Source organism: Podarcis gaigeae (genome assembly GCF_964106915.1).
Source record: "Podarcis gaigeae genome assembly, contig: HAP1_SCAFFOLD_66, whole genome shotgun sequence".
NCBI classification, from domain to species: domain Eukaryota; kingdom Metazoa; phylum Chordata; class Lepidosauria; order Squamata; family Lacertidae; genus Podarcis; species Podarcis gaigeae.
The window spans coordinates 16183-39079 of record NW_028153368.1 but is presented as its reverse complement, the minus strand read 5'-3'; the positions used below and the strand labels follow the sequence as shown (position 1 = coordinate 39079).

Genomic DNA, 22897 nt, shown 5'->3' with positions numbered 1-22897 from the left:
ATTCATTGATTTTTTTTTTGTTCCATTTTTTCGTTTTATTTGCAGCATTTGTATTCTAACCTTCCCCAGAGGAATGGAGGGGAAATTCAGTTCCCTTAACATGAAACTGACCCAATTCACTCTTCCTTAAACAAGAGGCACACTGAAACGCAGCTTTCTTTTGAAATTTGCACTTCTTGGAATTTTGCCACATGGTTCTCCAACAAAAAACAATGTGGACATACGTTAGGGGAAAGTGTGCATCAAAAATACATATATTTGTGGCAATAACAAACAGAAATGTGTTATTTTGGGGGAAATTGCTTGGAAAGAAATTAGGGGAAATGAGAACTAAAATTGTGTGTGTGTGTGTGTGTGTGTGTGTGTGTTTGTTTATTGGCTTATATAAACAAGAATAACATTATACAAGTTTTCTCATGTCATTAGTATGTCACAAAAATAGCATAATTGTGGAAAAATATCTACAACATATGTGGTTATGCTTCTCTTATTCTACTTACCGTATTTTTCGCTCTATAAGACACACTTTTCCCTTCCATAAAGTAAGGGGAAATGTGTGTGCGTCTTATGGAGCGAATGCAGGCAGGAGACTCTGCTCAGCGCTCCCTTTAAAGAGCCGTGTGGAGCTTGTGTGGGGCTTTTCCCCGGGGAAAGAGCACTTCGCAGGCTCTTTAAAGGGAGCACGGGTCTTGGGGGAGCCTTAGCCATGCGCAGGTTCTCCCGGGCAACAGGAGCCTTCATCCTGCTGCCGGGGGCTGCATGTGGCTATCCCAGAAGACAGGACAGCAAGCGGGATCACTGAGATCTCGCTTGCTGTCCTGGCTTCTGGGATTCAGAATATTTTTTTTCTTGTTTCCTCCTCCAAAAACTAGGTGTGTTTTATGGTCTGGTGCGTCTTATAGAGCGAAAAATACGGTAGTGTGTGTGAGGGGTTGTGTCAGCATTACTTGTATGAGTTCTCTTACTATTCACTTGCTGTATGGGGAATTATACTTAAAATTATATAGAACACAATAACTATACAGTGGTACCTCGGGTTACATACGCTTCAGGTTACAGACTCTGCTAACCCGGAAGTAGTACCTCGGGTTAAGAACTTTGCTTCAGGATGAGAACAGAAATTGCATGGCGGCAGTTAGCGGCATTAGCTAAAGTGGTGCCTCAGGTTAAGAACAGTTTCCGGTTAAGAATGGACCTCCGGAATGAATTAAGTCCTTAACCTGAGGTACCACTGTATATGAAAATGAAAAATGGATATGTAGGTCAACATTTAATTACCCTAGAATCATTTTATCCAATTCATCCGAGCAGAAGCAACAACCACTGGACAAATGATCTTAGGATTCAACATGCTAATTTCCAGCAATGTTCTCACACTTGCAATTGCCAGTAGTGTGGCACCTCTGTTTTTGGTTTAATATAACAATTTAAACATTGTATATTTGTCTATTAAGGGTTTCCCCCCAAAGCTAAGTACAACAAAATAAAATACAGATACAGAAGTATGCAAAGGAACACAAATGAAACACAAAAATTTCCTCTGCTGGGGGCAGCATGGAAGAAAAAGAAAAATTGATGTCCTCAGAAGGCATGTAAAAGGTGAGTTCAGGTAAGTGCATCAGTTAGACAAGCCATATGTTCTGAAAAACCATGGGTACAATTTAAAAAACCCACTTTTTTTCTTACAACAGTCTTCCAAGGTAGGCCAGTATCACTTTCCTAACATAGCAGTGAGGTGACTGAGACTGAGAGGGAAGGTTTTTGCATCAAGTCACAAAATACGTAAGAAGCTGCCTCAATACTCGCTCAGAATATCTGAATGTAATTAAATCTATCTATTCCGAACAATTCGCTAGATTAATAATTAACAATACTTTAACAGAAAGAACTGAGATAACGAAGGGGACAAGACAGGGCTGCCTGCTATTGCCATTATTATTCATAATGACACTAGATGTTCTGCTGAAAAAGAAACTGAAACAAAAAGAGTAAAAGGTATAGAAATTGGTTTAAAAGAATACAAATATAAAGCTTTTGCAGATGATGTAGTGTTGCACACGAAAGCTCATACCAAGAACTGACTTAGTTGGTCTTTAAGGTGCTACTGGAAGGAATTTTTTTTGTTTTGACTATGGCAGACCAACACGGCTACCTATCTGTAACTTATTCCAGACTGTCAGGGAACTGCTGTCAGGACTGCCGCTAGTTCCCAGCTCACAGAGGACCAACGCCCAGTGGATGTTATATACAAAAGTCTTTATTAAAGTTTAGTTTCCATTTCCAAGCTCTGGGCGCGCAGACCCACGTCTCGACGCTAGACCGGCTAAGTCCCCTCTGACTCACTGCTCCACCCACACCAGTTTAAGATTCTAGCCCGGCTCCACCTCCTACGCTGCTCTTTCCTTCGCTGGGTCTTTCTGCCCTCTGGGGTTCCCTCCTTCCTGGACTCCTCTGACGCTGAGCCTCCTGAGTCTTGCCCCTCCCTCCGGCGGGCTTTAGGACCTGGCTCCCTTTCTGGGCTCCCTGCTGTGCCGCGCTCCTGTACATTTGAACTTGGCGCGCGCGCCCAGCCGGTGACTTTACTTCTGACCGTTTCCCCGCTTCCTGATGTGGGCGTTGCCAAACCTGACTCCTCTCCTCCCTCTGGTGGTGAGGACACTGGTCTCGACTCCTGGGACTCCCCCTCCCCACTGCGCTCTGGTGGAGAAGCTGGTCCTGATTTCCAACTGCTGCTCAGGGACTCCCCGCTAGCCCCTTCCTCCTGGGGCTTCCCCCCTGGAGCCCCCTTCGCTCTGGCCACCGGCGCTCCCTTCTGTGAGTCCTCCGATTCGCTAGAGAGGCTTGTGGAATAACTCTGGCCACTGTCACTGCCTGCGCCTCCCTCGTACTCCTCCTCCTCAGTCTCCATTTGCTCCCCCTCCTGTGTCTCTCCTTCTGAACCCCTGACATCCATCCCCCCCTCGAAGCCCCCCCTTCCCCCCTCCCCCTCTTCAGGTGCGGGTTCCGGGCGCTCTAGAGTTGTCGGGGTGAGTTCAGGATACAGTTCGTCCCCCGAGGCGTGCAGCCATCGTGATAAGTCCGGAAAGTCCTCCATGGGCTCGTCGACTGCGATTCCCTCCGCTTCCATCTCCTGGGCGGTGTGTTCGAAATCTGAGGCCGCCCCCACATCACTCACGACCTCTTCTCCCCCTGTCGCCTGAGGTGACGCCACTTCCCAGGGTCCCTCCGGCATGTCTCTGCGCCATCCCACTTCGGGTTGGTCCTCCCACCAATAAGATCCCCCCGTGCCAAAACCTGAGAGCGAGCCCTCTGGGGAGCTGCCTCCCGGAGCCGAGTCCTCCGCTGACGAGAAACCCCGGAAAGTGCTGGCCGAGAGTGTGGGTGTGAACAGACAATCATCGAAAAAGCCCGCCGGCATAGGCTTGTGCGGGAAAAGTGTATGGAATTCTTCCTTGAGCAACTGCTCCTCCAATGCGTAATCCGGCACCCACCTGTTGGCGCTGGCCGGGGTGTCCTCTGTGGCGAGAAGATATTCAATCCTGTCCTCCCCCCACCTTGAGTCCAAAATCTCTGTGGCTTCGTTGAGTGGCCCCCTTCTCGGCAACCCCCCCCTTTTTGGGCACTTCCCTGAGCGGGTCTGGCGCTGTCCCTGGTGCCTGAAACCTGTGGGGCTCTTTGTAGGGTGTGAGCACTGATCTATGAAAGACCGGGTGCATTCTGGACCCCTCCGGGAGTGTTAACCAGAAGGCCACTGGGTTGATCTGCGCCTCTACTTGGTAAGGCCCTAGCTGCTTGTGCCCGAGCTTCTTCTTGGCCAACGATCTGGCCAGAACTGCCTGGGCTGCTAACCAGACCCAGTCTCCTACCCGGATGTCTTCCCCAACCCTCCTGTGTCGGTCTGCCTGCACGTTGTAAGCCTGTTTCGCCATCTCTAACTGCCTCCTGAGCTGCTCGTGGATCTCCTGCAACTCCGCTGCCACGGCCTCTGCTCCCTGCGGCTCCCCCTCCCTCACTTTCTCTAAACCCGGGAAGGTTCTGGGATGCCGCCCATTGTTGGCGAAAAACGGTGTCACCCCCGTGGACACGTGTTTCGTGTTGTTGTAGGCAAACTCGGCTAGCGGTAGGTAGTCCACCCAGGTCGAGGGCTGCTGGTTCGCGTAGCATCTCAGGTACTGCTGCATGATGGCGTTGACTCTCTCCGCCTGTCCGTTAGTCTGCGGGTGTTGCGCCGACGCCAGGCTGACCTTGACGTTCAGGAAACCCATCAGCTTTTGCCAGAAGTTGGATATGAACTGGCGCCCCCTGTCGGACAGGATGGACCGTGGTAGGCCGTGCACCTTGAACACGTGGTCTATAAACAGCTTGGCGGTCTGCTCGGCTGTGGCCACCTTCGCGCAAGGAATGAAGTGGGCCATCTTGGTGAACAAGTCTACTACCACGAGTACTGCCGTCTTGCCTCTCGAGCTGGGCAGATCCGTGACAAAGTCCAGGGCCACCCTCTCCCACGGTTCGAACGGTGTCTGTAGCGGTTCCAACAGGCCCGCCGGCGGCTGGTGTACTGGTTTGGCCCTTTGGCAGGTGTCGCACCTCCTGACGTATTCCGCGACATCCCCCCTCATCTTGGGCCACCAAAAGTCTCTGGCCACTAGGTCCACCGTCTTCTCCTTGCCGAAGTGTCCCGCGCTGGGCGCGTCGTGCAGCTGTTGCAGGACCCTCGCGCGGAGGTTGTCTCCCGGCACGTAGAGGGCTCCTTTGCGGATGAGCAGGCCGTTGCGTATTTGGAAGTCGTCGTCCCTCGCCGTGCCGCTACGCACCTCCTCCATCTTGGCTCGCGCGAAGGAGTCCGTCTGCAGCGCGCGACGCACCGCGTCCAGGTCCACCGTGGCTGACGCGCATGCCCACGCCTTTGGTGCGAAAATATGCTTGGCCGCCGCCGCCGCCTCTTCTTCGAGATACTGCGGTTTCCTGGACAGCGCGTCCGCCATGATGTTGTTGTTTCCAGGGATGTATTCTATTCTGAAGTCGAAATCTGCAAAGAACTCCGCCCAGCGGATGTGTCTCTGGTTCAGGAACCTCGCCGTGCGCCAGTACTCCAAGTTCTTATGGTCTGTACGGACCTGCACCGTGTGTTTGGCCCCGACGAGGAAATGCCGCCACGCCTTGAAGCCTGCATGTATGGCCAGTAACTCCCTGTCCCAGATGGTGTAGTTCTGCTCCGACTTGCTGAGTTTCCTGGAGTAGAAAGCGCACGGCCTCCAGTCCCCCTGGTGGTCTTGCTGCAACAGGACGGCCCCCACGGCCCTGTCTGACGCGTCCGTCTCCACTCTCATGGGCCTGCTGGGGTTCACGTGTAGCAGGTGTTCCTCGGACGCGAAGAGGTGCTTGAGCTTCCGAAAGGACTGCTCTGCCTGCTCCGTCCAGATGAACTTCTTCTTCTTGGAACTGAGGGTGTCAGTGATGGCCGCTGTCTGCATGGCGAAACCTTTGATGAACTTGCGATAAAAGTTGGCAAAGCCGACAAACCTCTGGACTTCCTTTCAATTGCGTGGGCTCTTCCAGTCCAGCACTGCCCGTACCTTGGTACTGTCCATGGCGAGTCCCTTGTCGGACAGTTTGTAGCCCAGGAAGTCCACCTCCGTCTTGTCGAACTGGCACTTCTCCAGCTTGGCGTAAAGCCGGTGCTCCCGCAGCCGCTGCAGTACTTCCCTGACATCTCTCTCGTGAGCCTCCGGCGACTCCGAGAAGATGAGGATGTCGTCCAGGAAGCAGACGCACTTCTTGTAGAGAAGACCCGCCAAGACATGATGCATGAATGCTTGAAAACAGTGGGAGCCATTTTGTAATCCAAAAGGCATAACTCTATATTCATAGGTGCCCAGCGGCGTAAACATGGCCGTCTTCCACTCGTCACCCTCCCTCACTCGTATGAGATTGTACGCTCCGCGTAGATCCAACTTGGTAAAGATGCGCCCCTTCCGCACCGTCGCCAGCAGGTCATCGATCTTGGGCATGGGGAAGGCTGAGGGCTTGGTTTTCGCATTTAAGACGCGGTAATCAACTACAAGCCTCTTTTGGGGCGTGTCCCGCTTCTTTACAAAGAATACTGGGCTGCCCCCCACCGCCTTGGACTCTCGGATGAATCCCCGCTTCAAGTTGTGATCTATGAACTCCCTGAGCTCCTGCAATTCATCCTCAGACATGGAATACAGCTTCCCCATCGGGAGCGTCGCCCCCGGCAGGAGGTCAATCTTGCAGTCGTAGGGTCTGTGGGGAGGCAGCTTGTCCGCTTCTTTCTCGCAGAAGACCTCCAAAAACTCTTTGTACTTGTTAGGTACCGCTTGCAACATGCCCAAGTTCAGCTGTGGTCCATCCTCGTGCCCCTCATCGTCCAAGTCAGCCAGGATGCAGTGTTCTGCGCAGTAGGAGGAGCCGAAGGTCAGTTGCCGCTGGTACCAAGCTAATGCCGGGCTGTGCCTATCCAGCCAACTCATGCCCAACACAATGGGCGTGTCTGACAGGCGGGTGACGTTGAAGCTGATGACTTCGCGGTGATTACCAATGCGCATCACCATTGGCGGCGTCTGCTGCAGCACTTGCCCTCCCAGTAGCTCCCTGCCGTCCACCGTGACGACGTTCAGAGGTACCGTCGCTGGCAGAAGGGCTATGCCATGTTGCTGGATGAAGTCCATGCCTATAAAATCTGCATTGCTCCCAGAGTCAATCGTAATGGGGATTTCCACAGTGAGCCCATTGGGAAGTTGAAGGGATGCGGTGAGCTGCACTACTGGTTTGGGTGGGAGGGGGTCTGTGGGCTGTAACATTACTGGGGATTGCTTCACTGACTTGTCTGGCTGGCCCCCAGTGACTCCATTTCCAGCCAGACAGTGGAGTTTTCCTGCTGTGATTCACTCTGCTGAACTGCTTCTGTTACTGTCGCTGCGGCTGCAGTGTGCTTGTGAAACCGCTGGGGACACTCTTTCGCCATGTGCTGAGCACTGTCGCAGATGTAGCACTTCCTGGTCCCTCTAGGAGGCTTCATTTTGACTGCTCCCGGCGTTAGGGCTCCGGCTGTGGACTGAGCCTTAGCACCACCTATCTCCATCGGCTCCTCTCCTCCTCCCAGCGGAGGCATGGATCGAGCGCGCGCCGCTTCCTTGGGAAAAGGGGGTGGTGCTTTCGTTGGCGTGCGGCCCCAATGCCCTTCCTCTTTGTCCCAAGAGCGTCCTTCCAGCCTAACCCCAATGGTGAGTGCCCTCTCCACAATGTCCTTGGTGGTTTGGGGTCTCTCCCCCCTTGCAATTTCGTCTTTCACAGCTCCGTTCAGCCCCTCCCAGAACAGATCTCTGACGGTAGGCGATTCTCTCTCCCACCCCAATGCGTTCACCAATGCGAAAAAACGTGAATGATATTGCCTTACAGTGGCTCTACCTTGTCTTAGTCCGTGAATCTGTCTCCTAGCGATATCCACATCAATCTCAGACAAAAAACACGCATCCATCACTTTAAGGAAGGCACCCGCATCTTGGAGGGCTGGATCCTTATCTCTCCAGAGATTGCGCAGCCACGTTTTCGCCTCTCCCCGTAAATGCGAAACAATAAATCCCACTCTTTCTTCCTCATTTTTAAAGTCCTTGTCAAGCAGCTGCAGTGCATATAGTACATCTGCTCTGAAGTTAGGATACTCCTGCAGGTCCCCATTGAAGTGAGACACAAGGCTCCCTCCTCTGCTCCCCAGCCCAATCCCTTCTGGTCTGGTGGCCGGTAGCCTCTGTGTACTTAGCACTTTTAACCTGGTTCGCAGATCCTGGCAGGTAACAGCTGCTTCCTGCTCCTTCTTTCTGGACGCCGCAATTTCTGCAGTCAGCTGCGTCACTGCGTTTTGCAGACTCGCTATCTTCTCTTCGGTAGTCATTTCCCTGGTTTTCGTGAGCTCGCGAAGCACCAATCTTCACCCCTCGCTGCTTTCCCACACTCCACGAGGTTTTAAAATTGGTGGAAGATGGTGAGAGGGGACTTACTGTCAGGACTGCCGCTAGGTCCCAGCTCACAGAGGACCAACGCCCAGTGGATGTTATATACAAAAGTCTTTATTAAAGTTTAGTTTCCATTTCCAAGCTCTGGGCGCGCAGACCCACGTCTCGACGCTAGACTGGCTAAGTCCCCTCTGACTCACTGCTCCACCCACACCAGTTTAAGATTCTAACCCGGCTCCACCTCCTACGCTGCTCTTTCCTTCGCTGGGTCTTTCTGCCCTCTGGGGTTCCCTCCTTCCTGGACTCCTCTGACGCTGAGCCTCCTGAGTCTTGCCCCTCCCTCCGGCGGGCTTTAGGACCTGGCTCCCTTTCAGGTCGTGGCGGATGTTCTCTTGGAGACACCTAGCTTGGTTGTCCTAGGGGATTTTAACATCCATGCCGACACGACCTTACAAGGGTCTGCTCGGGACTTCGTGGAAAGCATGGCCTCCATGGGGCTGTCCCTGAATAAGTCTGGCCCAACCCATAGCCGCGGACATGCCTTGGACCTGGTGTTTACTTCTATGGATGTTGGTGATCTGACACTAAGTAAAAGCGAAACGAAAGAAGTGCCATGGTCAGATCACTTCCTGGTGCAACTGGACTTCTCCGCAACCCTTCCCCTCCGCAGGGAGGTGGGACCGATTTGGATGGTCCGCCCCCGCCACTTAATGGATCCAAATGGTTTCCAGAGAGTGGTAGGGGATGCTTTATCCCATGTTGATGGCCTTTCAGCCGATTCCCTGGTGGCCCGCTGGAATGTGGAGTTAACCAGGGCTATTGACTGTTTGGCTCCGAAGCGCCCTCTCCGATTGCATGGAGCCCGGAGAGCCCCGTGGTTTTCCACGGATCTGAGGGCAATGAAACAATCGTTGAGACGGCTAGAGCGCCGGTGGCGGATAACTCATTCTGAATCTGACCGGACACAGGTTAGAGCTCAACATCGAGCCTACCAAGTGGCGATAGCGACGGCAAAGAAGACTTTCTTCACCGCCTCTATTGCATCTGCAGAAAACAGCAGCAGGAGACTTTTTCAGGTGGTTCACAATTTAGCGGAACCACCTGCAACATCGGGGCCCAGTACGGGCCACATGTTCTCCTGCAATGATTTTGCAAAGTTTTTTGCATTTAAAATCGCTCAGATTCGGGAAGAAGTAGACTCCACCGTGGGAGCAGGGCTGGGGCGGGAGAGTGCTAGAGTCCTGTCTAGTCAAGTTGTGTGGGATCAATTCCAATCTGTTACCTCCGAGGATGTGGACAGGCTGCTTGGACGAGTGAAGCCAACCACCTGTCTCCTGGATCCTTGCCCATCCTGGCTTAGAAAAGCTAGCCGGGAAGGACTGGGCGATGGGCTTCGTGGGGTGGTGAATGCTTCCCTCCGTGAGGGAGCCTTCCCAGACCCGCTGAAAGAGGTGGTTATTAAACCACTTCTTAAAAAACCAATTATCGCCCAGTCTCAAACCTTCCATTCTTGGGCAAGGTGATTGAGCGAGTGGTTGCTGAACAACTCCAGGCACGCCTGGAAGAAGCGGACCATTTGGATCCCTTCCAGTCGGGATTCAGGACTGAAACTGCCTTGGTCGCACTGGTTGATGATCTCCGGCGGGCTAGGGACAAAGGTGAGAGCTGTTTCCTAGTTCTGCTGGATCTCTCAGCGGCGTTTGATACCATCGACCATAACATCCTTCTGGACCGTCTTGAGGGGCTGGGAGCTGGGGGCACTGTCATACAGTGGTTCCGCTCCTTCCTCCTGGGCCGTGTTCAGAAAGTGGTGGTGGGGGATGAGTGTTCAGACCCCTGGGCTCTCACTTGTGGGGTGCCTCAGGGTTCTGTCCTCTCCCCCATGCTTTTCAACATTTACATGCAGCCACTGGGAGAGATCATCAGGAGGTTTGGGCTGGGTGTTCATCAGTATGCAGATGATACCCAGCTCTACCTCTCTTTTAAATCAGAACCAGTGAGGGCAGTGAAGGTCCTGTGTGAGTGTCTGGAGGCGGTTGGAGGATGGATGGCGGCTGTCAGGACTGCCGCTAGGTCCCAGCTCACAGAGGACCAACGCCCAGTGGATGTTATATACAAAAGTCTTTATTAAAGTTTAGTTTCCATTTCCAAGCTCTGGGCGCGCAGACCCACGTCTTGACGCTAGACCGGCTAAGTCCCCTCTGACTCACTGCTCCACCCACACCAGTTTAAGATTCTAGCCCGGCTCCACCTCTTGCGCTGCTCTTTCCTGCGCTGGGTCCTTCTGCCCTCTGGGGTTCCCTCCTTCCTGGACTCCTCTGACGCTGAGCCTCCTGAGTCTTGCCCCTCCCTCCGGCGGGCTTTAGGACCTGGCTCCCTTTCCGGGCTCCCCGCTGTGCCGCGCTCCTGTACATTTGAACTTGGCGCGCGCGCCCAGCCGGTGACTTTCCTTCTGACCATTTCCCCGCTTCCTGATGTGGGCGTTGCCAAACCTGACTCCTCTCCTCCCTCTGGTGGTGAGGACACTGGTCCCGACTCCTGGGACTCCCCCTCCCCACTGCGCTCTGGTGGAGACGCTGGTCCTGATCTCCAACTGCTGCTCAGGGACTCCCCGCTGGCCCCTTCCTCCTGGGGCTTCCCCCCTGGACCCCCCTTCGCTCTGGCCACCGGCGCTCCCTTCTGTGAGTCCTCCGATTCGCTAGAGAGGCTTGTGGAATAACTCTGGCCACTGTCACTGCCTGCGCCCCCCTCGTACTCCTCCTCCTCACTCTCCATTTGCTCCCCCTCCTGTGTCTCTCCTTCTGAACCCCTGACAGCGGCTAACAGATTGAGGTTGAATCCTGACAAGACAGAAGTACTGTTTTGGGGGGACAGGAGGCGGGCAGGTGTGGAGGATTCCCTGGTCCTGAATGGGGTAACTGTGCCCCTGAAGGACCAGGTGCGCAGCCTGGGAGTCATTTTGGACTCACAGCTGTCCATGGAGGCACAGGTCAAATCTGTATCCAGGGCAGCTGTGTACCAGCTCCATCTGGTACGTAGGCTGAGACCCTATCTGCCTGCATACTGTCTCGCCAGAGTGGTACATGCTCTGGTTATCTCCTGCTTGGACTACTGCAATGCGCTCTACGTGGGGCTACCTTTGAAGGTGACCCGGAAACTACAACTAATCCAGAATGCGGCAGCTAGACTGGTGACTGGGAGCGGCCGCTGAGACCATATAACACTGGTCTTGAAAGACCTACATTGGCTCCCAGTACGTTTCCGAGCACAATTCAAAGTGTTGGTGCTGACCTTTAAAGCCCTAAACGGCCTCGGTCCAGTATATCTGAAGGAGCGTCTCCTCCCCCATCGTTCTGCCCGGACACTGAGGTCCAGCTCCGAGGGCCTTCTGGCGGTTCCCTCACTGCGAGAGGCCAAGTTACAGGGAACCAGGCAGAGGGCCTTCTCGGTAGTGGCGCCCGCCCTGTGGAACGCCCTCCCATCAGATGTCAAAGCGATAAACATCTACCTGACATTCAGAAGACATCTGAAGGCAGCCCTGTTCAGGGAAGTTTTTAATATGTGACATTTTAGTGTATCTTTCATCATTGTTGGAAGCCGCCCAGAGTGGCTGGGGAAACCCAACCAGATGGGCGGGGTACAAATAAATTATTATTATTATTATTATTATTATTATTATTATTATTAATTTTAATGTTTTCTTGTTTAATGAGAAATATATTAGTTTGCTCCCTTCCTTGCTAACTTTCCTGCTGTGGAATTCTTGAAAACTGGCAAATTTTAGCCATTAAACAGGAACTTTGAATAGAAAGCATGTATTTGCTTCTGTGATCCAAACAAAGTGATCTTTTTTAATTTCTCCATTCAGTTTATACCTGCTGGGATGTATTTTGGTAATGCACTCCATTGGTATGTTCTTTTCGGTGCTCTTTCCTTGCCTGAAAAACAAGCTCCTTTTTATGACTTGCATTTTGTAGTGAAAGAATGCTAAGGATGCCTTTAGCATAAAACATTTTTTTCACGGCGGGTTCACTAGTGACAGTGAAGCAGTGAATATACCTATCATTGGGTGAAGAATGGAAATGTCCACTGTAGGGAAGGTGGACCTGTAGGCCCATCTAGATGTTGCTAAACAATATCCCCAATCTTCCCTAGGCAGCATGGCCAGTGGTCAAGGATGATGGGAACTGGATGGGGACTGGCTTCCAGAGGACCAAAGATTCTCCATTCCTAGTGCAGGTAGAAGAATTGTAATTATTCCACCACAGGGAAAAATAATACATAGTGTGTCTGTGGGGGGGGGGGGATACAGATGTGTGTGTGTTTGTGTGTCACAATTCATCTTGCTGTTTTGTGTCAACATAAGCTGAGTTCTTTTCTATTCTTGCTGGATGCTCAAGAAACTGCCAGTGTAACGAGATGTCACACACAAGGATGTCAACTCTTAGTGAAGCTTTTGAGAGCGTTTCAATTTTAGAGGATGGTTGAAGGCAAAAATTGGGAGACTTCATAGTGAAAATGGATCGAATGCCCACCTTTTAAATTTGTTTTTAAAATAACGTTTCTATCTGTCAGATTGAAGAGCATCTTGAAAACATGACTGCCATGAACAAGCACACAAGCAGCTAATAATGCAAACAGCAAGACTCTCTGTATAGTTTGTCTCCCGCCTCTCAATGGCTCTTTAACTAACCTTTTGATTTGGGGTCCTTTGTATGACACCATATGCAGCTTTATTATTTGCATCTGAAAAGGATGCAGGTACCTTTCCCTTGTGTGATATTGTGTGATAATTTTACTTTTATGTAAGTGGAAACTGCTTTACCAGTCTGATGCTGGGGTCACACAAACCCCAATTAGATGGTGGTGGTGATGTTTGAAAGATTTGCTTGACTGACCCCAAATTAATATAAAGAGGATGAAATTGTATTGAGGAAGATTGTGGATTGTACAGGGGTAGACATATACAGGAATGAAGGCCTCTCATTACCTGGAACATTAATGATCCAGGCTCACTCCCAAATAGGAGATGGGTTTGGAAAGAATTTAAAAGAGACAGAAAGAGATTTTAATTCAGGAAATTCACCAGAGGAGCTACCGTTGATTTTTGCGCATATTTCCTAAGCACAAAAAAGGTTGTGTTTTGTATTTCTTAGTTCCTAGCACACTCCCCAGTCCTATATGCCTGTCTGCAGAGTTAGTTTCACTCATGCTGTCAGGCAACTAAGTTTGCCCTGACTCTCTTCAATTTCCCTGGCATTGGTGCTCTATGGCCAAAGGATGCTGCTTCTTGCATCTGTTCACTCACTGTAGTAATGCCAACTTTCCCCACTTAGGCAAGTTAGAACCAGGGCTTTTTCTCAGCTGGAACTTGCTCGAACAGATCCAGCACCTCTCAGGTGGAGAACAAGGGAAGTGTTCGTGAATTCTGGCACTTTTTTAAAAATAGAAAAAATATTAAACGCGTAACAAAACATGAAGCTGAAATATATTGACCAGACAAAATTTCAACGAGTAACAGGTTTTTTTAAATAATTCACATATGTAGTAAAAAGGTGCCATCGTGCCATTCTGTGAGCTATGGTAAAATAGCATGCATATCTGCAGCAAAGCAAAAGGGAAAAGTGCCCCATTTCTGCTTTCAGATGTATACTAGGAATCAGTTTTGTGAACTTTATGATACAAAAAGCTAACCATTTTTTTTAAGCAGCAACCCAAATATAACTATGAAACAAAACGTATCAAGAACTATACAACCACTACACCTCATTCGGATGCTGTGCCAATGAAGTAGTTCATTTATTAACTTATTAAAAGAAAAGCCACTCCTAATATATTTTCCCTTTTTATGTTTTTAAAGTAATTTTTATTGAGTTTTCCATTAAATCATATTCACATTTTGTTACATAATTCTATGACTTAATATATTGCTCTGTAAGAGCATCAACCTCCTGCCCTCCCTCTTTCTGACTTCCACATAACTTTCCATATTCTTCGCATTTCTATAAGCACTTATTTACCCTTTGTCAAATTATACTATTTCACCTTATTATCGGTAAATCAGTTCCTTATAGTTACATTACAAAACATTTCAATTCAAGCCTACAAACGTTTTCAAATGTTTACAATTTTCTTTCATAAATGTGTTCCAGTCCTTTGGAAACAGTTCGTCACGCTGATTCCGGATTATGTTTTCGAACTCCATCATCTTGACCTGCCAGTCTTCCAGGGTTGGAAGTTCCTGCTGCTTCCATTTCTGAGCCAGAAGTGTCCTTGCAGCCATTGTGGCATACATAAACATGTTTACATCACTTTTATGTATTTCCTCACCAATTAAGCCTAATAGAAATGCCTCTGGTTTTTTATTAAAATTATATTTCAAAACCTTTTTTAACTCGTATATTATGTCCCAGAAGGCTTTCACTTTAGAACAAGTCCACCACAGATGGAGGAAGTTCCCCTCCTTCTCCTTACACTTCCAACAATTTTTGTCTTGATTTCTATACACCTTAGCAAGTTTGGCATGTCTAATATACCATCGATACATCATCTTAAATATATTTTCTTTGAGTGACACACATGCTGTGAATTTAATTGTTTCGGTCCACAGTTTTCCCCACCTTTTAAAATCAATATTGTGCCCCAAATCCTGGGCCCACCTAATCATAACACTTTTTACCTCTTCATCCTTTGTGTGCCACTCCAGTAGAAACTGATACATTTTCGACAGTATTTTCATTTTACTACACAGCAATTCTGTCTCCAATTTAGATTTGTTACTTCCAAATCCGTTTCTTTTATTATCCTCTCTAAACACATCTTGTAACAATCGGTTACCTTTCCTCTTAGTTCTTCGAATGTCTTTAACTTTATTTTATTATCACTTCCATCAGCAAGTCTTTGTATGTCGCCCATTCAGTTCCCATATTTATTTATTTTTTTGACTGCAAAAGCCTCCAGAGGTGAGAGCCACCTCGGAGTTTTGCATTCCAATAATGTTTTATGTCTGCTCCACACCTCATACAATGATTTTCTAATAGTATGGTTCAAAAACTCTCTGTGCATTCTGACCATTCTGACCACAGGTAGGCGTGCCATGCGAATCTGTTGTCAAATCCCTCCAAATCCAATATATCTGAATTATCTAAGGTTATCCTGGGTGGCGCTGTGGGTAATACCTCAGCGCCTAGGACTTGCCGATCGCATGGTCGGCGGTTCGAATCCCCGCGGCGGGGTGAGCTCCCGTCGTTCGGTCCCAGCTCCTGCCCACCTAGCAGTTCGAAAGCACCCTTAAGTGCAAGTAGATAAATAGGGACCGCTTTACAGCGGGAAGGTAAACGGCGTTTCCGTGTGCTGCTCTGGTGGTTCGCCAGAGCAGCTTCGTCACGCTGGCCACGTGACCCGGAAGTGTCTGCGGACAGCGCTGGCTCCCGGCCTCTAGAGTGAGATGAGCGCACAACCCTAGAGTCTGTCAAGACTGGCCCGTACGGGCAGGGGTACCTTTACCTTTTACCTTATCCATTCTCTCAACCAACAAAAACACGCTGCCTCGTAGTAAATTTTTAGATCTGGCAGGGAAAAACCGCCTCTTTCTTTTGCATCTGTCAATATTTTATACTCAATTCTTGGCTTTTTAACCTGCTAGATAAATTTAGACAATCTTCTTTGCCATACATTAAATTGTTTTTGTCAGGGGTTCAGAAGGAGAGACACAGGAGGGGGAGCAAATGGAGAGTGAGGAGGAGGAGTACGAGGGGGGCGCAGGCAGTGACAGTGGCCAGAGTTATTCCACAAGCCTCTCTAGCGAATCGGAGGACTCACAGAAGGGAGCGCCGGTGGCCAGAGCGAAGGGGGGTCCAGGGGGGAAGCCCCAGGAGGAAGGGGCCAGCGGGGAGTCCCTGAGCAGCAGCTGGAGATCAGGACCAGCGTCTCCACCAGAGCGCAGTGGGGAGGGGGAGTCCCAGGAGTCGGGACCAGTGTCCTCACCACCAGAGGGAGGAGAGGAGTCAGGTTTGGCAACACCCACATCAGGAAGCGGGGAAACGGTCAGAAGGAAAGTCACCGGCTGGGCGCGCGCGCCAAGTTCAAATGTACAGGAGCGCGGCACAGCGGGGAGCCCGGGAAGGGAGCCAGGTCCTAAAGCCCGCCGGAGGGAGGGGCAAGACTCAGGAGGCTCAGCGTCAGAGGAGTCCAGGAAGGAGGGAACCCCAGAGGGCAGAAGGACCCAGCGCAGGAAAGAGCAGCGCAAGAGGTGGAGCCGGGCTAGAATCTTAAACTGGTGTGGGTGGAGCAGTGAGTCAGAGGGGACTTAGCCGGTCTAGCGTCAAGACGTGGGTCTGCGCGCCCAGAGCTTGGAAATGGAAACTAAACTTTAATAAAGACTTTTGTATATAACATCCACTGGGCGTTGGTCCTCTGTGAGCTGGGACCTAGCGGCAGTCCTGACAGTTTTGTTCCACTGATAACCGGAATTGTCTGAAATCAAAACAACAATCTCAGTAACACGTTCATTTTGATAGTTGAGATTCTACCCATCATTGATAATTTCATTCTAGTCCATATCTCCTGATCTCTCTTCACTTCATTCCACACCTTTTCATAGTTGTCTTTAAAGAGGTTTATGTTCTTAGATGTGAGCCAGACTCTAGGTATTTTACCTTTTTTTCTATCAACATACCTGTCTTTTGTTGTAGTTCTCCTATTTCTTTACTGTCCAAATTTTTATTTAATATTTTTGTCTCATTTTTCTTGAGCTTAAAGCCTGCTAATTGCCCATACTCGTCAATCTTTTTCAAAGCTTCTATTGCACTGGACATAGGTTGTTCTAAATTCAAGACAACGTCGTTGGCAAAGGCCTTATACTTATATTCTTTTGAGCCTACACCAATCCCCTTTATTTCATTTGTTGCTTCTATTTTCCTCAACAGGACCTCTAGTATTGTTATAAATAACAATGGCGATAGCGGGCACCCCTGTCTGGTTCCCTTTGTTATCTCAATTTTGTCTGTGAAGTTATTATTAACTATCAATTTAGCATATTGTTCCGAATAAATAGCCCGAATACCATTTAAACGTTTTTCACCGATATCCATAAATTCTAAATTTCTTTTCATAAAATGCCAAGACACATTATCAAATTCTTTTTCAGCATCCAGAAACATTGGGCGGCTTGTTTGTCTCTCCTGGAGTCCAGATATTCCATTACAGTGGTGCCCCGCAAGACGAACGCCTCGCAAGACGGAAAACCCGCTAGACGAAAGGGTTTTCCATTTTGGAGGCGCTTCGCAAAACGAATTTCCCTATGGGGTTGCTTCGCAAGGCGAAAAAATCTTGTGTCGTCCCCCCCCCCCGCGGTTTTTTTCCGCTTTTCCCGCCCTTTTCTTAAGCCGCTACGCCGCTTATCAGCTGTTCCGCTGATAAGCCGCTTAACAGCTGATCGCTGGAAGCCACTTGACAGCTGTAGCGCTAATCCGCTAAGCTGTCAATGGGCTTGCTTCGCAAGACGAAAAAACCGCTAGACGAAGAGAATCGCGGAACGAATTCTTTTGGTCTAGCGAGGCACCACTGTATATCAATTATATTTCTTTCTTCCCGCTCCCCCCACGGAATAAATTTATTCACAGGAAAAAAAGGTGCGTGGGTTTTTAAAAAAGTGAAATCACTCTCATCATTTATTAAGTTAAAAAACAGCAATTGAAAATCAGACATTGCATTTCGAGGCCTCCATGGCAAACTCAAATCTGGTTGCAATATTTTTTTTTGGGGGGGGGGGAGGAGGATCTTGGCTTTTTTAAAAGGGATTCGGCATTCGGGGAATTCCAAGATGCAGGATAGAGACGCATTCGGGGCGGGCTAAAGACCTCAAGGGATCCCACTCTGACATTTGGAAATCTCTCCTCTCCTAGGGCTCCCTTCTGGCTAGCCTAAGGGAGGAGGGAGGGGCAGGGCTGCCTGCCCTGGCGTTGGGAGATGGGGGCCACATGGGGACAGAACGGGGTGTCAAGGGGCCATGGCGATCCAGCCGAGGATGAGGAGGGAACCACCATACGGGTTGGAAGAGACCACAAGGGCCATTGAGTCCAACCCCCTGCCAAGCAGGAAACGAATATACTGGCAAATAATTTGTAATCATTATTTAGGAGCGAGATTGGCCTATAATTTTTCACCTGCCTTATGTCCGTGTCTTGTTTGGGAATTAGTGCAATATGGGCTTCTTTCCAAGTAATATATTTTCTTTTTTTAAGAGGAAAAACACATTGGTTTAAAACGTTATATATTTCCAGCCTGATGTAGGGGCTGTGTTGTTGTTTTTTAAGCCAAATTCAATGGAAATGCATTGTTTGAAGAGTGAATAGATGTATATGCAGAATATGTAAACGTGCACTGTGAAAGCTTTGTAATATTACTTTTGTGATTTTGGGTAAAATTGATGGATGAAGAAAGTGTTGAACTAAAAGCAAACTGTGTGCTTAACTTGTGTTTGTATCTTTTCGTTTCTAAAGGGACCTTTACAAATTGAATTTAAAATAAACAAGCAAACTCCAAAATTTAAAAAAAAAATTGAAAAAATAATACTGGTTGGAGCTTTTCTCTGCTTCCTCTAGCTACTCTCCCACAATATATACTGCTGGGGAGGACAAAGCATATGCACAGCTTTGCCACCCATCTCTCAATATGCCCTATACATTTTACTTCTGGTTGGGCTGGAGCTGGCATTTTTCTGATGTCAGCACATTCTGTCATTGTTGCCTCAAAGCCAATAATATTTATGCTTTAAAAATGCAGAGAAAAGAACGATAATAGTTATTTTATATGGGTACATGGACAAAGTCTTGTTTGCTATGGCAAGTAAAAATTGCACAAAAGAAGAAAAAGTAATTCCACCAGACTTAAGAAATCCATCTTAATATCATTCATAGAGCAATAAATAGCATTAAGTGGGCCAATCCAGACATAGATTGTGTGCGCAGTTTGATCCATCTTTTAGATTTAGGGGAGCTAGTCTCAAACGTTTGTTGGGGGAGACTTAGGTTTTTTGGGGGGGGAGTTATTTGTCCTGTCTTCACGCTTTTTATGATGGAGGACCACTGTAGCCACCCCCAACGACACGTTCTCAAGATGGAGGAGGAGGGAACAGCTGCAGTCGCCTGCGGTTCCTGCGCAATGTTTGCCATCTTGCCAAAGGTTGCAGGCAGCTTTACCTGTAGCAATTGCACGTTGATTGCCCTCTTACAAGACAAAGTCCAGCAACTGGAGGAACGTGTAGCTACGCTCCAAAGAATTAGAGAGCTGGAGCTCTTCTTGGAAGCAACAGAGCACACCGTCTCCACCAAGGAGGAGACAGGGGACTCCGCTGAGAAGGAGGCTAGTTCACCAACACAGGAGCCAGATATATGGAGAAACGTGACTCAAAGAAGTAGGAGGCCCAGGGTTCGCTCTGATTGTTTAGAAATACACAATCGCTTTGAGGTCCTCTACCCTAGCATGGAAGACGAAGAGCAGACTCCATTTGAGGATCTCTCCCTCATTACAGTCGATCAGGTATATGAAGACGAGCAGCAAAGTCAGTCCTCAAGGAATGTGCAGGCGACCTTGGAACGGACAGCTCACGGAAGAACCCCGACCAGACCTAAGAGGAGGCGTGTAGTGGTGATAGGGGATTCCCTACTGAGGGGAACAGAAGCAGTGATCTGTGGGCCTGACAAGATGTCTCGGGAAGTGTGCTGTCTCCCCGGGGCTAAGATCCAAGATGTAACTGAACGACTGCAAGGAATCATAAAACCCACTGACAAATACCCCTTCCTCTTGGTTCATGTGGGAACCAATGGCACTGCAAGCAATAGCCTCCAGAAGATCAAAAGAGACTACGAGGCTCTGGGCAGGAAATTGAAGCAATTAAATGCACAAATTGTCATCTCATCTGTCTTCCCAGTTGAACGACGTGGCCCAGGGAGAGAGGGAAGAATAGTGGAAGTGAACAGCTGGCTTCGCAAATGGTGTAAACAGGAACGATTTGGATTCTTAGATCACGGACTGCAGTTTCTTGAAGATGGACTTCTGGCAAGCGATGGGCTGCACCTCACAACGGTTGGGAGGAATGTTTTTGCCAAAAATCTCAGAAACCTCATCAGGAGGGCTTTAAACTGACTAATGTGGGGGAGGGAGACAGTGCTCCTGAAGGTAGGAGTCTATCAATTGATGAAGATGATCATCCAAATGTCATAGACCAAATGGGGCAAACAGCACGCAAACCTAGTGGTGGGAGGAAAAAATCCTTAAATAAGAGACACGGGGGAATGATTAATGGGCTTCAATGTCTCTACACTAATGCGCAAAGCATGGGAAAGAAACAAGATGAGCTTGAGCTCTTGGTACAGCAAACTAAATATGACATAATAGGCATCACTGAAACCTGGTGGGATAAGTCCCACGATTGGAATGTAATAATGGAGGGATACAATCTATTTCAGAGAAACAGACCAGACAAGAAAGGAGGAGGAGTGGCGTTATATGTCAGGGATGTGTATACCTGTGAAGAGATCCAAGATTTAGAACCTCAAAGCCAAAGTGAGAGCATTTGGCTCAAAATTAAGGGAGAGAAGAATAACAGTGACCTCATTGTGGGAGTTTACTATAGATCCCCAAGCCAAACGGAGGACATAGATGATGCCTTCCTGGAACAGATGGCCAAGCATGCAAAAGGAAGGGAGATAGTAGTAATGGGGGACTTCAATTACCCGGATATTTGTTGGATGTCAAACTCAGCCAAGAGCATAAGGTCAAACGGCTTCCTCACTGGCCTTGCAGACAGTAAGAGCTGTTCGACAGTGGAATTTGCTGCCAAGGAGTGTGGTGGAGTCTCCTTCTTTAGAGGTCTTTAAGCAGAGGCTTGACAACCATATGTCAGGAGTGCTCTGATGGTGTTTCCTGCTTGGCAGGGGGTTGGACTCGATGGCCCTTGTGGTCTCTTCCAACTCTATGATTCTATGATTCTATGAGATCATACAACCCTAAACCACTTGGAGACACAAGATGGATTTTGTTCCAGTCAAATAAATCACTTATTTTCTAAGGGAGCAATATTTACAGCAGTGGAAGGGGAACAAATTAACACTATTTTCAGTATAGAAAAGGCCCAGGGGTGGAATTAAGATGTATAGGCACATCGATCCCACCCACCCCTCACACCCTTTATTTATTTTTTATTAATGAGAACCTACAAATCCACTGTTTTATGGAATTGTAGTTGAACAAGGGAAACAAGAAAATAGTATTGCCGCTCTCTTTTATTGGTTTTGTTAAAATAGGATTTTCCATTCTGACTGGCCAATTTGACTGCAGCAGCCTGCTGCTGATATTATGGATAATGTTTTCTGAATGAAACTTGGATCAGAATGTTATGCTGTCCTGCATCTCAGATGGAAATAGGAACACTCTTCCTGGCCCATTCAGTTACCACCACCCCCGCTACTGCAAACTGCAGCAGTCTGATTGGTCCTAGAACAATAGGCTCCCAAATGCAGCAGTCTGATTGGTCCTAGAACAATAGGATTCAGGACTTCTGGTCGCAGCCACGGACCTGACGCAAGCGGGATTTTCTCGGAGAGGGAAAATCCGGGCTTTCGGGGGGAATCGGGGGTGCTACAGGGCGCGGTAGCCCCCCCAAACCCCTCTGGAGGGAGACCAGAGGATCAAGATCCCAGCGGAGCCAACAGCGGATCGCCTGGCCGTCAGGTAACTCCGTAAAAAGGAGCAAAGAGAACGGCGGGCGGAGAAGCAGGCACCGGGAATCCATTGTCTTCCCCCCGAAAGCGCAGCCCCAGGCTTGCAAGGCAAGTGGGCGATTGTCAATTAACAAGAAATTCGAACCGATTTGGATTTATAATTGGATTTTTACAAAAAGGAAGGTTTCGGAGTAAAAAGAAAGATTGAAAAACGGAGGTCAGCTTCATCTGAGATCGAATAGCAACGCACGACTGAGAGCGGAGTCGGAAACGAGAGGTTGGTGAAACAGCAAGCGGTTTGAACTTCTTCCTCTGAGAAAGTTTGTAAAAAAGTTATATACAGTGTTGCAAATAGTTGCAAATAGTTGCAAAAGCGGGTAGAGGAAGCAGAAACTTGTTTATATACGACTGTGGAGGGGTCTTCGTGTAACGATTGGTTTGACAGACCTCGGGAAACGGGGAAGCCTGGCTGGTGGTGAACCGAGGCAACAGCCAGGCGGGAGCAACAGCGAAAGTCCTCAGCTCGGACACCCCAAAGCAAGCATAATGTTGAAGGTGGTCCTAGAGCTCCCGAATGGCCACGCGGTGGAGGAGTTGGCTTTGGTGGATTCCGGAGCTTCGGCATCATTTTTGGAGAGCCAGTGTGGTGTAGTGGTTAAGAGCGGTAGTCACGTAATCTGGGGAACTGGGTTCGCGTCTCCGCTCCTCCCCATGCAGCTGCTGGGTGACCTTGGGCCAGCCCCACTCACCTCACAGAGTGTTTGTTGTGGGGGAGGAAGGGAAAGGAGATTGTTAGCCGCTTTGAGACTCCTGAAGGGGAGTGAAAGGCGGGATATCAAATCCAAACTCCTCCTCCTCTTCAAGGAGTTTGCAGAGCAGCACCAACTGAACCTGAGGCCTTTGGATTTTCCGCTGCAAGTCACTACAATTGATGGGAGAGAACTGTTGGGAGGTGAAGTGACCCATCAAACGCCTCCCATGAGGATGCGGGTGTCTACCCACTCCGAGGTCATCGCCTTTCACGTGGCCACGTTGGCGGGTCTGCCTATCAATCATACTGGGCATGAGCTGGTTGGCCTTGCACGATCCGGTGGTCTCCTGGCATCAACGGTCACTGATTTTTGGGTCGGCGCACTGCATGGAGAACTGCCTGGGCCTAGAGCTACCTCGACGGTTGGAGGCCGGGATGGCAGCAGCATG

The 22897-nt window shown here is 49.1% G+C and overlaps 1 long non-coding RNA gene across 1 annotated transcript in view; it reads right to left on the bottom strand.

Moving 5' to 3' along the window:
- LOC310837168 overlaps positions 1-21211 on the bottom strand; it is a 47746-nt gene extending 26535 nt beyond the window's left edge. The window contains exon 1 of the long non-coding RNA XR_014560449.1: positions 21194-21211. This is a non-coding gene — a long non-coding RNA (uncharacterized lncRNA). The remainder of the gene's footprint in view (positions 1-21193) is intronic.
- Between the last annotated feature and the right edge of the window lie 1686 nt (positions 21212-22897).